Below are 15263 nucleotides of genomic sequence, written 5' to 3' on the forward strand. Positions count from 1 at the left end.
ACTGAAGCAGAGATTAAGTTAGCATTAAAAAACACGGAGGAAGGGATAAAGCAAAGCTTATCACAGAAGTGAGACCTCTAGGATTCAGCAACTGATTGGATGACCGGGGCTAAGGAATGAAAGGACTCATTTGTACCTCCGGGTGGCTGCGAGGTTATTGGTGCCATTAAATAGGTAAGGGAACACGGGGAGAAGAGTATCTTGTTCTGGAGGAGGCTGGAATGGCGGGACAATGGCTTCTGTTTTTCTTATTTGGAATTACACATATTCCTAGGCATAACACTCTTCATGATCTAAACGCCAGATCCAAATGCCACCTCCTTTCTTCCCTCAGGTGGAAGCAAACTCTCGCTGTTCTGAACTAAAGCAGTATGCTTGTCAATGTTTCTCCAAAGCTGAACACTTTCTCTCTCATGTAGTAACTATTTTTAAATGCCTTATTTTCTGCTCTAGACTGAAGTTTTCTGGAGGACGGTGGCAGGTCTGGCTCATCTCTGTACCTCCTTACATTGACCAAGCATACTTGAATGCTAAGAGCAGGTGCTAAGGGACATCCACATTTAAATGGCCAGAATGGATTCAAGACAAGGATAAAGGAGGGGCCAGAGGGCTGGAGGTGACCAAGGCTGGAGCTGAACCACAGAAGCCAAGGAAAAGAAAGTTCCCATGGGGAGCTTGTCAGTGGGGGGCCACTCACCAAAGAGCAGCTCTGGGAATCAGAGGACTGGGGAAAGGATCTGACAGTGAAAGAAGAGGGGCTTTAGAATTTGATATCCCTAAAACCCAGGGTGAAAACCAGGCCGTGACACTAGGCTCTTGGGTTCCTCAGGACTGATGTCTTAGGTGGTTTCAGTTCTGGCTATTAGGAATAATTTTTTGGCAATGAGCCAATTTGGGAGAGGAATTGTAAATGTTTATAGGTTTCTTTCCTTTAAAATAGCTTCATTGATTCAATGGAGGGGAGGGGCTGGGAGATCCATTGTTATTATTTAGATTGCCTCTTATCTAAAGGTTAAAGAGAAAAAGGCTAGAGCATTTTAAACACTCAACTGTTCCAAAGAGGCAGAGACAAGGGGCAACAGCATGAATGCCTCCCAAGGCTTTGTCATACATGGGTATATAGCACTCTGGAAACTACAGTTTTTTCACTTGCACTGGCTCATTTCATCTTGAAACAAAGGAGCGTGGGCTCATCCTTTTATTGCAGATAGGAAACTACGGTGCACTTTTAGTTAATATCAAGTTAGCAGGGAGTCTGAAGCCAAGTAAGTTCTTTTATTTTTAATTTTTTAAAAACTTCATTTATCTATTGGGGGCATGAACAAGGGGAAGGGGCAGTGGGAGAGGGAGAAGCAGATTCCCCGCTGAGCAGGGAGCCCCATGCAGAGCTCGATCCCAGGACCCCGAGATCACGACCCAAGCCTAAGGCAGATGCTTAAGCAACTGAGCCACCCAGACACCCCAAGGGAGTTCTTTTAATGAGTACAATAATAATGAGTCCATCTTCGGTCCCCAGCACTACATGAGGTCTGCTAACAGAAGGAAAAAAGTCAGTCATCCTGAGTCCCTCTCCTCTTGCTTTTTCTGCCCCAGCCCTCCTCTCCTGTCCTCAAATTCCCCTCCTGAGCCATGTATCCCAGTCTCTGTTTTCTTGAGTTCATAGACTACTTTGGAAACTAGGTCATGAAGCTTGGATGATTCATCACAGATCCTGGATTGTAGGACACATACAGAACACTTTATCTCTGCTAATGGGAAACAGTAAAAAGTAGAATACAAAAGAGGGAAGTTGTTTGGGGCATGAAGGGTATCAAATTGTGCAAAGGGGATCCTCCATGAATCGGCTTTACCTACAAACGAATTAAACACGAAGGAGGATTCCTGTCATACTGACTATTGTCTGCTCTATTGTGAGCAGGTCATCAACTGAAGTGTTTGGTCAGCCTTCATTTAAGTACCTCATTTCAACTGATTAACTTATGTAAGTAAATATCGATCCCCTGCTAGCTACAAGGGACTGTGCATAAGAGGATAAGAAGGATGGAAGGTTCTGGTTTGCCACGTCTGCTCTGGGCGTTTCACTGCTGGATCAGATGTTTGCACTTTATTAAACTGACATTTGAGACCTACAATGTATTTTCACTGAGACAAGAACTGAACTTTAGAGAAAGACAAACTCTTATCTCTGTGTCATATATTAGCTGAAGAGAGCCTAGAGGGGGAGGACTGCAGTTCTGCAAATCTGGCCTGGGGAAACAACAGTGAGAAAGAAATGCAAGGACAGACAAGGAGACACTGCCTGTGCAAAATAAGCTTGTCCCGTTGACTCCTTGTTTAGGAAAGGTCAGAAAGAGTGAGGACAAATTCTAAAGGTTGGGCCTCTGTGAAAGTGGTACCATAGGAACTAGAGAAGTACAATCAGGGGATAAACACAGAATCATGGAAATTGAAAAAGGAGAAGTCTGCTGGAAGTTAGCAGAAGGCTGTTGAAAATACCAAATGCTTCCCGGAAGTCAAGGGTGATGAAGAAATGACCATTAGAATGAGCACTGATGATTTTATTTTATTTTTTTTTAAAGATTTTATTTATTTATTTGACAGAGAGAGACACAGTGAGAGAGGGAACACAAGCAGGGGCAGTGGGAAAGGGAGAAGCAGGCTTCCTGCTGATCAGGAAGCAGGATGTGGGGCTCCATCCCAGGACCCTGAGATCATGACCTGAGCTGAAGGCAGACGCTTAACTGGCTGAGACACCTGGGTGCCCACTACTGATGATTTTAAAGAGAGCAGTCTCTGTAAAGAAAATAGAAAGAAGTCAGGTTTCTAGGATTTAACAGGGTGGAGAAGTAGCCGCATAGAGGACTGACAACTTATTCTGAGATGGTTGGTGTCCAAATAAAAGAATTAGGTGAACAGGAAAGTCATTTTAATGTGTGTTGGGGTGGGGGTGAGAATATACAGCGAAAATTTTAAAAATGTATAAAGACGTGGTTTCTAAACATTTGTGTTCTAAGACAGTGAAAAGAATGGACATTAGAAAGTTTCCTTTAAATTTTCAGTTATAGTAAAATATTTTCATTAAAAAATATTCAGTCTAAATGGATAGCTGCAATACAGCAGTCTTCCTAACTTTGAGCTTTTATAGTGTAAATAGGTAATGGAGTTAACGAAGCCAAATACATTATCTTAAAATTGTCAAATCAATTTATTTGCCCTTCATAATTTGGGCACTTGGGAATTACCATTGGTGGATTTTGACATTGTAATCAGTGGATATCTTTTATAAGTAAATGGATATATAATTAAGAGTTGCATTAAAAAAGAGGTTAGTTAGATCTTTCCTTATTTGAAACATTTGTTCATATATTGACTCTTATTATCACTTAGAACTATGCATGTATAGTACTTGCGAAATCCAGATTGTTTCAGTATGCTAGAAGAAACTCTGTTGAAGTGAAAATAGAGAAAAAACTTACATATAAGTTTGTGAGAATATGTAAAGTAGCAGGAGTTGGTGGGAGTTTGTAATGAAGCCAAAACATAAGGCCACGGAAGAAAAAGAAAAAAAAAAAGGGAAACTCCTTCTAATATGCTAATGAGACCACACCTGGAACAATGCATTCAGTGTGGGATCCGTCTAACAAAAAATGAACATCTAGGAACCTGGAAATAGTTCAGAGACAAGCAATAAGAATGATTAAGGTCTTGGAGAGACTGAGCTGAAACAAGATTAAAAGGCCTTACATTTGTTTAACGTGGCTCACAGATGACTAAAAGTGGGCATGATATCTGTTTATAAACATCTGAAGGTTGGGTGTAAACATGAAAGATAGAGTAGAATTGCATAATATGGTACTAAAAGGATTTAACTGGAGAAAAAATTTCAAGAGAGAATTTAAAAGTAAATATAATGAAGCTGTCTCCCAGAGAGTATGCATTTATTTCCTTTTCTTTAGAGACTCTGCCAAGAATGAGGAAGTTTAGCAGAGAGCCCAGCAGAAGAGAATGACCCAACAGGTCCCTTGCAGATCCGATTTCTTCACTTTCATAAACCAGTAGAAACCTTTTTAAGTTTGATCTGTTTGCGCAAAATTACTCAGAATGTGTGTTTATTCACAGATTTTCGTAATTCAGCAGCATAGCACTTTAGATTCCTGGGCAATTGTGTCTTATCTTCATTTGTTCCCATAATCTGTCATTGGTAGAGTAGCTGAGTAAAACAGTGTTAAACCTACTTGGTATGGATTCTGGCCTCTGAAAGGCCGTTCTCCCAAAGCTCAAAGGGTTTGCTTAGAACTTACTAAGAAACAATTGAATGACTTTCTTTTTTCTTTTCTTTTCTTTTTTTTTTTTTTTTTTAAGAACTGAGTATACTTCCAGCTGGAGTTCAAAGGTCCACCAATGGAGTAACTCAAAAGATCTATTTTGGGATTATTTCTATAAGCATCCCGTCTTCTGCTTTCTTTTGTTGGTAAAGGCAGTGTCTTATTAAAATTTTTTAGCCTAAATTTTGTTCTTACTAAATGATAGGATGATCTTCCCTTAAGGTTCCTTTTAAATGAAATTAAAATCAAAATTATGTTTTGGATTCTGAGCTCCTAGAGGGCCTTGTTTGTTTAATTTGTCTTCTATAAAACCCAATGCCAAACAGTACTATGCACACTTGAAAAATAAACAAATAGTAGACGAGAACCGTAGAAGCATCCCACCCTGGAGCAGTTGGCTAAAGGAATTACTAATAAGGGAATCTTCGGTTTCCCCTGATTTTCACATAAAGTCACATTAGTTTTTTGTTCCCCAATACATGTCTTTTCTCAGATTATTAAGACATTTATGGATGTTCTGATGACCTGATTCGTGTCTTGTAGGGTCTGTTAGTATTTCTGAATCACTTCCCGAATTTTCCAGACGATTTCAGACTTTCCCATCTGTCTTTTCAAGCTCTTTGACCGCCTTCTCGTTGTCTTGTACTTTTTCCTCTCCCCTGCCTCGCCTTGCAGAACTTTGTTGCAGTACCAGATGAGGCCAATAGATGCCGCCACTTCACGAGGTTAACAGTTGGAGTTTCTCTGACAGAGGTTAAGGCCTATGATGAAGTTTTGAGAGGTCAGGTGGAAGGGGAGAGAGAGGGGTAACTGGTATAGTCTCTCTAGAGACTAATTTGGTTTTTAATTGTATACTTAGGAGTTGTTCGAATTTGACGACAAGTAAGATGCTAAGAAAAGCAATAAAAAATAAATTAACTTTAAAAAGACACCTCAACTTCAGAAGTGTATATTTTAGGCAAGGAAATCAATAATTGAATTAAAACAGAGTTTTAAAGGTAACACCTCAAAGCATCTTGGACTCAATGTTTCTCTACAGTAAATGAAAGGAAAGGCTTGAAAATATGTTTTGGAGAGCCTGAGGGACATGAGGAATGTAATTCTTTAAACCAGTGTTTCTCAAACTTGTGGGTGAAATAATTTTAGGTGGCTTAGAATAAATAATTTTTATTTACATAATACAGTTTCACTTGCAATATTGTTTTCTATTTATGATAAATAATATTGATTTTTTACCACTTATGATGATGATAAGAAGTTTCCTTTGTCGGATAAACTTTTAATACAAATAGTTTAAAGAAAAGTATTAAGTTAAATTATTACAGAGGATATAGCAATAGTTATAAAAGTGATACTCAATAGAAATGCTGGAAATAATGCTTATTTAAACAAGCAATACATTTTGCCTATACAACCTCAAAATTCTTTGTTTCCTATGCTCAATTTATTTCAAACTTGGACTGATATATGACAATTTTATATCACTCCTGTTAGTGTCCATGTAATAGATGTACATTTAAGACTAGATGTACTTGAAGATAGTAATAAGAAGTTGAATACTAGTGCTGTGATATAATTTTAGGTTTTTAAAAATAACTTCTCTAAATATATTTTTATAAAGGTATATAAAAAATCAGATGGGAACAAAGTAAATTGAAAGCAAGGTCAGTCTTGGTAAAAAATCTGATTTTAGAACGGAGTGAAAAACCATGAAAAAAATTGTATCTGTATGAACAATATGCTAGAGTATGAAATTTTACTGTATCCAGATTGTGCATCTCCCCAACTTTATTTAGAAGTAATGTTTCATACCAAAATGAAATGTAAAAATTGTGGCCTTAAGAGGAGAGAATCAAATTCAGCATTTGCACTTACTTTTTATGTATTTGGTACAGTCATTGAAACATACACAGTGTCCTAAAAATACTTATTATTTTTATGACTACTCTGTGAATAATAATAGCATCACAGTGGCTGACAGTGGTCTTTGGGGTTGCACAGAGGCTGGTTGGAATTTTAGGTCTGCCATTTATTAGGAAGCTGCTCCAAATTCTGAGCCCTTAATTTTCTCACCTGTAAAATGGGGGAAAATAAGATCTGCAAAGTTAATGAACTCTACCTATTGATACTTTTTAAAAAAAAATTATTTGACAGAGATCACAAAGTAGGCAGAGAGGCAGGCAGAAAGAGAGGGGGGAAGCAGACTCCTGAGATCATGACCTGAGCCGAAAGCAGAGGCTTAGCTCACTGAGCCACCCAGGCACCCCCTCATTGATATGTCTGTCTTACGTGTATATTAACCGACATCTTCTTCATGCCACGGCGTGCTGCGGATCATGCTCCAAATGCTTTTTGCACCAAATCCGCCACCAGAACCCTTTCCGCCTCGAGAAGCAGAAAAAGGAGAACGGTTCTCGGCAGGTCTAGGCCTTCAAAATAAATCTGCAGACAAGATGGACACCCACGGAATGGTGAGAGTATCAGAGAGTGCCTTTATCAGTTTAAATTTACAACCTCACCTTTTCCATTGCTTGTTCATAATTGTGTTCACTAATTAAAAAAATAAGCTGTAAGGGTAACAACTCAATACTGGTTTTTGTTTTTAAACCCGAGAGTCCTTGTGGCAGTTGGAAAAGACCAAGCTGAAATAAAGGAGGAAATATTTTTCTGAACTTTTTACGGAAAATAATGTAAGTTGACAAAACATTAAAACTACATTTTCTTTGAATAGGAGTAAATTCTACTAGTTGCCTTGTAATCTGTACCGCCACATCTAAGGCCATGTGAGGAGCTGCTTGTTGAATCATAGGCTTTGTGATTAGAGACCATTTGGTTGTCTTCGGTGAAGTTACTTAGGTTTCTTTGGGCCTAGTCTCCTTATCTCTTGTAAGGGCTTAAATAACCACTATACAATAACCACCTTAGAGTTGTGAAAGTTAAATGAGCATACACCTACCAAAAGGGATCAGTGTAATGACTGACATATATTCTCAATAAATTAACGCACTTTAAATAGATGTGACGATTAAAGAAGAATAGACAATAGGTTTCAGGGAGATATGATTAAATAGATGCAAAATTTATGTATTTTTTTTTTTTATTGTCTATTTTGCCATGGCCTCTGGTTGTGGCATACACATATGCTCGTATAGAATACTAAATCTTATGTGGGTGCCTAAAGCAGGCACATAAGGCTTAGGCTCTGAAATGTCACTTCAGCAATGTGCCTGGGGAAGCTCTGACGCTGCCTGACCTTTGGGCGTCTGGAAGGGATGCCTATACCTGTGCCCAGCGCTGGAAGGGGCCCAGGGCCTTCCCAGCAAGCCTACCCCCAGACTGCTTACTCCATGCTAGCATACATCTTCACGCAAAAGGGTATTTCGTCCCCTTCAACTGGCGAGGGTTGGTTTTTCTTTTACGTCTTTGCAAGCAGGCGAAGTCCCTTCTGTCTTCTCTTCTGGGGTAAGTGGAAAGGAATCCGGCAGGGGGCCCGAAGTGGCCTACACCCGGGGAGACTGGGTAGCGGCGGAGTGGGAGGCAACCCCTGGGCTGTCCCGCAGACAGGTCGGGGCAGACAGCGGTGCCCTCGTCCGGGGAGAGGAATGCGGTTGCGGGTCCCTCCCCTCAAACGCGGGTGGCAGCGGCCGGCGCCAGGCCCGTGGGGGCGGGGTGGGGGCGGCGCGGAGGACGCGGAGATTACTGCGGTGCCACCGGGGACGCCAAGGGTCCCGAGCGGTCCCCACGCGGGACCTCGAACGATGACAACAGGCAGTCAGCGAGGTCGAATAAAAACGAGCTGGTCCCTGCGCGCCGCCCGCCCCGGGGCCCCCCCGGCGGCCTCCAGTGGCCGCGGGAGACGGCGGCGGCGTCCCCCGCCCCCAATCCCGCGCGCAAGTGCAAGGCTGCCCGCCGCGCGGCGCACGCTCCGCCGCTCCCGGCTTCCGCGCAAAACTTCGAGCCTGTCCACGTGAAGTTGTCGCTCGGGTTCAGAGGGGGAAAGAGCTTAGGGTGAAGCGGAGCAGTGGGGACAGCGGTGGCTGTGCGCGCGCTCTCTTTTTCTTTTCTTCCACTTTTTCCCCACCCCTGTCTTAGTCCAGAGTTTTGGCTCCTCTCCTTTCCTCCTCCCCCTCGGAGCCGGCTTCTCCCCCCGCCCCGTTGCTCCCCCACTAGTGTACGCTATTTGTCGGGGGGTGGCCGAAGGGGATGTCCTGTTTTCACCAGAGGCACAACGCGAAGGGGAAGCTCAGACATTGGAAGGAACGAGAGTAAATACCTAAATACAGACGCACGGGTCCGCGGCTGGGACAGACACTTGAACTTCAGATCCCGAAGCGATCCGGGCTTCGGGGAGGTGAGTGTCCCTTCTCCCCGTCCCCTCCCGCGGGGTCCGACTTGCGGGGAGACTGTGATCTCTCTCTGGGGAAGTGCGCGCGGCTCCGCCGAGGACGCGGAGCCCCGGGGACAGGGAACGTGGGGCAGGACGGGGTATGCACCCCGATTCCCCGCGGGCTCCCAGAGGCGGAGTGCCGTTCGCCCGCCCGAGGCCCAGGCCACCGGGCTGCAGTGGTGCTTTCTGCCCTGGAGGACACCCGGCGCCCCGTGGGTCTTCTCCAAGCCTTCGGGGCTGCTGCAGGGCGGCGGGACGGATCCCCACCTGTACTCAGGCTGCCTGGCTCGCAAGGGCGCGCGCCCGAGGTCTCCCCGACATCCTTCCAGTGCTGTTTATTACTTTGATGACCCCCCAGATAAGCCTGACGCAGAGATGCTGACCGGGTCCCGTGGAGGGCCCAGGCTCCTGGCATGTTCACGATGCTGCATGCGTGTGTACGTACCCTGCATGTGCTCTAATCTCGAGGCACGAACCGGCCTTTTAAACTGCGGCCATCCCACTTTAATAGTTTTCATGCGGCGTGGACCGAATGTTTCCTGCCGCTTGCCAGGGTCCGTGAAATTAGAGGCGGCTTGTCAGAGGAGTCGCGTTCATTGGCTCGGGACGCGGATGCCATGGAGGGATTATAACTTCTCCAAACGGAGGGACCTGGCTGCGGAGAGCAGGTTTTCTCTCCTTTCAAAGTTTGCTAGGTCTGGGGTTGGTGGAGGCACTGGAAACGGCTGTTTTCGCGTGGTTAAGCCGGATTCGGAAGGAGACCGCGTGTGGGCTTGTTTTATTGTGCGCCACACGACAGCCAGAACTTTCCTTTAGTAACACTTTAAAGAGGTCTCTTTCTTTGTAAGCATTTATCTGAACAGCTTGTAACTGTAAGGAAATTTGCGGACTGAGTCCCCTGGCGGGGCGCTAGCGAAACCAGAGAGCCATCAGTCCCTCGTTGGTATGGCAGGGGCAGCCCCCGCCACCTCTTTCGCTCCTTCCCTTGAAGGCTTGTGAGGTCTGTGCTCTGGGTGAGTGTGTGGGTGGGTGGGTGGGAGGGGAGGGTCTGGAGACTGTCTCCTCTCCCCTTTCTTCCCGCGCGCCTCTCTCCGCAGCACTCCGGAGCGGGCAGTCATTCATGAATCCCAACCTGAGGGCAGTGGAGGAAGGCGCAGGTCCCCGGGCCGTTTCTGCCAACGTGCAGAATAGCGATGGGGCGTGTGTTTTGGTTTCGGAGCAGTTCCACGTGGAGCATCTCTGTGTGCGTGTGTGTGTGTGTGCGTGTTGTGTACCTGATCTGTGAGGAGGTAACAGGAGTCTCGTGTTCAAACCCAGTGGGCCGTTGGCCATTAATTTGCTTTCCTGGCTGTCATTACAGACACTTCCAAAATCTGATACCTAAGAGAACCAACAGGTTAGGTTTCACATTAAGAGCTCATACTTAACAGTTTTCTTTCTCCCTTACCCCTTTTGGCTTGGCACCCTGGGATCAACGTAATTGATGTAGCGAAACATATCTTCTGGAATATGGCATTTTGTTGCCCTTCTCCTCAGCGGCCACGTTTTGCACCCTCCTGCGTTTGTCAGTTTCTGTGCAGGCTCCTTCGGGACGTAGGTGGGAGTCTTAGGAGCCTTTAACAACCTCAGACTCCCCTTTAGCAGCTTCTGAAGTTTCATTTACACATAGGTGACTGGCAGTATTGAAAGTCAATGATGGTTTTTTTGTTGGGTAGGTTGTTTTTGTTTTTATTTTTAAAACCCCATCAGGACAAGGAATTGCACTTGGTAATCTTTCCTGGGCAGAACTTGGTTTTAAGTAGAAATGTTTCCTTTTCTTCTTCTTCCTCTTCTTTTATAACGTTTCTGGCCATCTTGTAGCTGAAGAACCAAAAAATGAGGAAAGGGGGCGGGGAGAGATTCCTAAAACAAAATATTTGATACGTGGTATGGTGCGTTTTAGGAGACTGCACCTTTTAGGCATTTGTGTGTGTGTGTGTGGGGGGGGGGGGGTTAAATAACATTATCCCAAGAAATAAGTAGCAGTAGTAACAAGAGACAGACTGTTTTGTGTGGAGCTAGACTGCCAGAATCTGATTTTTATGGCAACAATACGAAAGGCAGATATAACCGCATCCATTTTTATTGTTATTATAAACCATAAAAATAGTTTGTTCCACCCGATTAAAAGTTGTAAGTCATTCAGAGTTAAACCAATTTTTAGAAATGACTGTACAAGAAAGAAAGTTAAGACTTTTGACAGTTACAACTCTGAAAGTAACATAATTAGATTATGTGTAAACTGTCCTTTTTTTAATCGTTAGGGACATATCTTGTCTTTCAGAACAAGTGAAAGTTTAAAATCAATGTGGCTTTCAAAATCCTGTTTTCCTTTGTCAGTTACCTGACAAGAGTACCCTTCAACATTTTAAGGCCATCACAGTGCTTGTTTCACAATTATAACTGAAATAAAAATATTTGTTTATTTTTTTACTAGGAAGTATTCATTTCATTGGATGTTAGAAAGTTAATTTCTCTTATACAAAATGGAAATCTTTATGCATATATTCATAGGTAATATTTAAATCATGTATTCAAATTTAAAATTAAAAAGTAAACCCTAAGATTTGTGTAAAAAGAAATTGGTTCAGGAACAATCATTATTCTTATATTAGGAAATGCAGATGCTATATTCTAGAGGATCTGTAGAAGCTAACTGAAAAAAAAATTTGCCTTTGCATAAAAGTTTCTTTTTTGAAGAGAGGCTGGCAGATGAGTAGTTTGTCATTTTGCTGTAATTTATTTTTTTTCTTCTAAAAAATCTCTTTGAATTAGAAGAAAAAAGAAAACTCAGTTTTCCATTTCTAAGAGTTTCCTTTTTATTTATGTTGTGATTTGGGGTGTAAATAAATTTTACATACCCACGGGAAATAGAGTGTCCAGTTTCATGTTTTCAATCTCTGTTGCAAGCTCTAAATGACTGATGCCATGTCTAAAAATATATTTATGTGGCTTGGTATTTCATTTAAAAAAATCTATGCACTGAAATTAATTTTTCCAGGAGTTTTAAAAAGCAGAATGGTAGAAAAGCCATTATTATTGTCATGGAGAGTTAGGATGTTGGGAACTTTTTACACTCTAACTTTCAAATAATAAAATGAACTTATTTTACCAAAGGAAACCTCACATTTTTATAGAGAATTCAAGAAGAGGGGAGATAATCCTTTTAAGACTTACTGAAGTGTTAAGTAATTTAAGAGCACAGGTATTTATTATGTTTTTTCATTATCTTTTTTTTTTTCCTATTAGGTAAATGCAGGAACACTGAACATTCAGTAAAAACAGGCCCCCTTTATAAGGACTTTATTCACCCTAGTTCTGTATTGCAGCTGCTGATCATGTTTCACGGAGCTGTTAAAGCACTTAAAACCTAAAATTAGGTACTGTCTGGTTGTAAATATTTCAGATCACTCATTTAAGAAACAAACAGAAAAGCGTCGTATCAAAAGCAGAAGTTGTTTTGAATCTTTTCATTGAAGTACTGAACAAACATCTATCAAACACCTTATTTTTTTCAGTGAAAATATAACCACGATAGTTTCTTTTTTAAATGAGTATTATTTTTACACATTCTAAGCTCTTATAATGTGTCTTCCTATAGAGTATCTTAAAACTGTGTTCAGAAATGTAGTTGGGGGATTTTGTTACAATGGTTACTAGGTGCATGAAATCAACAGGAGAGCGCATGGATGACATTGCAATGTACCTGCCTCTCTGGTGAATTTTTCCCAGTGGACTAAGAAATGACATGATCTTTCAGGCATTTGTTGTCGAGATGGGTGAGATGCAGCACTGTATTTAATCCCGGTCTATGTAATACTGTATCCATTAGATGTGTTTTAACATGGGGGGGGGGCGCTGAATATTCATTAAATTGTACGTAGAGCCAAACCTGGCATCCTTTAGTTTGAACTTGAATGGAAGAAAACAAACAAGAATCACATATTCAAATGCAGTACAAGCAGTTTTGATCATTTTTAAGGGTCTGAAGACTTTATAAACGTCACTGTCATCTACTGTTGCCCCCAGCACTGCACATTAGTATATGCCTTGGTGATATGCCATTTTCCTCTTGAACTTTGTGATTCTTTCGTGTATCCAGCTATGTTTCTACTAGTTGAGAGGTACTGAAAATGAATACCACTACCCTTACTGCCCTAACTCCTTTTCTGTCTTTCAGAAAAAAGAGATGAAATAGATTAATGTAAAAATAGAAACCATTTTGAGTTATCAATACCACATTTTTATGGTGGTTTAAAATAGTTTCAGAGAGTGCACCTCTGAGTCTCACTGTAACCTTTTCTGTCATTGAAAGGTGCTAATTGATCTTAGGTCACTGACATAATAGTATAGTTTGATATTTGAACCCTTTCAGCATTCGCCTGGCCCTTTTCTCACCCTGAGATTTCAGTCCGTGGCTGATGAATGACACCATATGAAAATGTCAGGAATTCTATTTTTTTCCTCCATATGAAACATTTTAATACAACATGCTCATATCTTTAAAACTTTTATTTATATACATTAAGAACATTTATTTTGGTGTACTTTTGGGCCATGGGATAAAGACCTGTATTACCATGTTAGGATTTTTTCTTAAAAATATTTTATTTATTTATTTGACAGGGAGAGGGGCAGAGAGCACGAGTGCACAAGTAGGCAGAGCAGAGCAGCAGGCATGGGCAGAGGGAGAAGCAGGCTTCCCACCGAGCAGAGAGCCTGATTCCATTCAGGACTCGATCCCAGGGTCCTGAGATCATGATATGAGCCAAAGGCAGATGTTTAACTGACTGAGTCACTCAGGAGCCCCATGGATTTTTTAATATTATTTTTTCACAGGTAGATATTTTTATATTGAAGATACTAGGCCAAGTTTGATTGCTCTGATCACATTGGAATACTTTCAAAGTGAAGTTGCATTAAACCAATATTGAAGGGGCGTCTGGGTGGCTTAGTCAGTTAAGCAACTGTCTTCAGCTCAGACTATGATCCCCCAGGGTCCTCGGATTGAGCCGGATATTGGGATTCCTGCTCAGTGAGGAGCCTGCTTCTCCCTCTCTCTCTGGCTGTCACTCCCCCTGCTTGTGCATGCTCCCGGGCAAATAAATCTTTAAACCTCCCCCCCAAAGCCCCAAAGTAACCCCCCAATATTGAATAGCCGTCTTGAGACTTGACACCTAAAGCATATTTTCTTAATTATGTTTATATCTCAAAGTATACTTTAAAATAGAAATTGTCAGATTTTTTTTTTACAGTTGTAATTTTTTTTTTTTAAGATTTTATTTTATTCATTTGACAGAGAGAGATCACAAGTAGGCAGAGAGGCAGAGAGAGAGAGGAGGAAGCAGGCTCCCCGCTGAGCAGAGAGCCCGATGCAGGTCTCAATCCCAGGACCCTGAGATCATGACCTGAGCCGAAGGCAGCGGCTTAACCCACTGAGCCACCCAGGCACCCCTACAGTTGTAATTTTTATGTCCGTGTAAATCATCACCATTGTCATCATCAATCATTACCATCATCATTACAGCACAGCTGATGTTTCCTGAGGCTTGGCTTTATGCAAAACACGTTAAGGTGTTCATGTGGATTCACTAATTTTATCTTTTCAACTATGCCATAAGTTAGTTACTTTGATCCTTCCCATTTTTCAGGTGAGGAAACTGAGAGCACTTACACAGTGGAATGGGGACAGGTTTCCAACTCTGTGCTCTGACCTCAGACTCCTTATCCTTAAGGGTTGCACTAGGCCCTTACTCCCACCAGCCAGATAGAAGTTCATTGCAGGTGTTCTCTGAACAACATTTTATTTTTATATTATTGGTGATGCATTTATTTCTAAGGATATTAGAAAAATACATAAAATTTCATATTAAACCTACAATTTCACAGATACTATTGTTTACAGGAAGTCCAAAAAGAAGTACTGAAGTAAAACAAATTAAATTTTAGAAAAGCGCCTATTTGAGGAAGCAGATGAAGTAACAGTGAGGAAACGCTTGGCTAAAATAGCTAAAATCGGGAAGGTTGGTGGCAGATGACTGAATTTGGAGAAACTGTTACTCTAGAATGCTTCCCAAATGTCAGGAACTTATGACCGACCTTTTTAGCAGTTAACTTCTATGTAGAATTTTCCTTTGCTTTCCAGGCCTTATCCATCGGTTAGAAGCTATTGATTTTATAGGGTTTTGGTTGCTGTTGCTACTGTTGCTGTTGTTTTAAGCCTGAATGGTGGTTATGAATCTCAAATCTATACATTTATGTTGGGCCAGCTGATAAGGACTGCATAACGCATTTCTAGAGGCAAGTGTAAATTATAATGGGGTCACCCATATTTTGGAAACCCTCTCAGTCTGCATGGATTATCCTATCAGATTTTACATTTTTAAGGTTTTCTGTAGGTGAACACTTTTGTTTTGCTGCTGATCATCCGTTTTATAACTTGAGTGAATTTTTTTCGCTTGGACAGTGGTTTTCATCTTTTATTTATGTATTGAGCCACAGACCCCTTTATC

The 15263-nt window shown here is 41.8% G+C and overlaps 1 long non-coding RNA gene across 1 annotated transcript in view; it reads left to right on the top strand.

The window, feature by feature from the left end:
- The first annotated feature begins 8269 nt into the window (after positions 1-8269).
- LOC132017374 (uncharacterized) overlaps positions 8270-15263 on the top strand; it is a 209117-nt gene continuing 202123 nt past the window's right edge. Inside the window, exon 1 of the long non-coding RNA XR_009404248.1 lies at positions 8270-8676. This is a non-coding gene — a long non-coding RNA (uncharacterized LOC132017374). The remainder of the gene's footprint in view (positions 8677-15263) is intronic.

This window comes from Mustela nigripes, chromosome 5 (assembly GCF_022355385.1).
Source record: "Mustela nigripes isolate SB6536 chromosome 5, MUSNIG.SB6536, whole genome shotgun sequence".
Lineage (NCBI taxonomy): Eukaryota > Metazoa > Chordata > Mammalia > Carnivora > Mustelidae > Mustela > Mustela nigripes.